Source organism: Aplysia californica, unplaced genomic scaffold (genome assembly GCF_000002075.1).
Source record: "Aplysia californica isolate F4 #8 unplaced genomic scaffold, AplCal3.0 scaffold00024, whole genome shotgun sequence".
Taxonomy (NCBI): domain Eukaryota; kingdom Metazoa; phylum Mollusca; class Gastropoda; order Aplysiida; family Aplysiidae; genus Aplysia; species Aplysia californica.
Window position 1 is genome coordinate 1,776,694 of NW_004797294.1, and position 1,360 is coordinate 1,778,053.

Consider the following 1,360-nt stretch of genomic DNA (forward strand, 5'->3'; position numbering starts at 1 on the left):
TTGAATGCGTTTTGTTTTCTTCTTTTTTGCTTTGAATTGGTTTCTGGGTTGTTGTTTAAGAGCCTAAAATGGCACGTCTCCAAGCGTTGTTGAAGGACCAGAATGAGAGTACTCGATGAGTTAATTGAAATTCCGAGTAATAATCGTTAATGCTTTAGATTTTGAACTGTTTTTTAAGAACCGATTGCGTTTGGGTGCATTTGCGGGTAAACAAATGTGCTGATAAGAGTTGCACACTTCATAATCTAACTTCGACCCAAGTGGCTGTGATCGAAACTGTCGACAGAGTGCAAAGGGAACAGATTGTTTTGCAATTTTAAAACGTACAGTGAAATAGTCACGGTTTGGGAAGTCGCCGATTTGAGGGGTGGAGGTAGGGGTATGGTGTATACGGCGTGGGGTTTTGTTTCATTGTTGTTGGTTTTCTGTGTGTGCATGTACGGTTGTTTGGGTTTTTTTTATGTTGTTGTTGTTTTATTTTATTTTGTAATTTCCATTTTTTTTTGGGGGGGAGGGGGTATTTTTTATTTATTTGTTATACGTATTGTGGCTGTGGTGTTAGTTATATATGAGATGATTTTAAAATGATATTATAAATTACTATCCCATGTATGAAAACTTCCTATGAGTAGTGCATTCTGACAGCAGCGCATGATAAAAGCATTACAGGTATTATTGTTACTTTGTCTTTATTAAATATTAATTTAATCTTCAGAAGCGGGTTGCCGATTGATCAATTAATATCATGACGGGTCATAGAGCGGATGTTAGTGGCTTGAATCCCCAAAGGGGCTGTCCATCTACTTGACTTGGTCCTGTTACTTTTTCTAAAATCTCCCCTTTAAATCCGCTACAAAAATGGGAAAGATGTTTGTTAGTTTAGTAGAGGTTTTACGGCGCCCGCAACTGCATAAGGTCATATGAGTTCCAGAATATTAGAGGTGTTACAAAAGAGTAACTAACATAAAAAAGAAGAAGGGGATATAAGGGCGATAGATGTTTGATAGGAAAGGAGGAGCAAACCACACCAGAGCACCCGCCAAAGATCCTGTTTTGGAGAACACAGGCAAGCACATACGTCAACTCGGCAGTGAAGTGGTTAAATGAAAGTATTTTTTGGAACCCATAGTTTTGGATAAACAAGATAATCATGTCACTTTTGAGACTTGAGTATTGTGTCCACAAGGTGAAGTTCGAAGTGATAAAACGATACAATATAATATTACACGTTTAGGTACTGCGATGTTGGGGATTGGAAACACAATGACTGACATACAAAAACATTTGTGGTTTTGAAATTACTGGGGTTTCTCTCTCTCTCTCTCTCTCTCTCTCTCTCTCTCTCTCTCTCTCTCTCTCT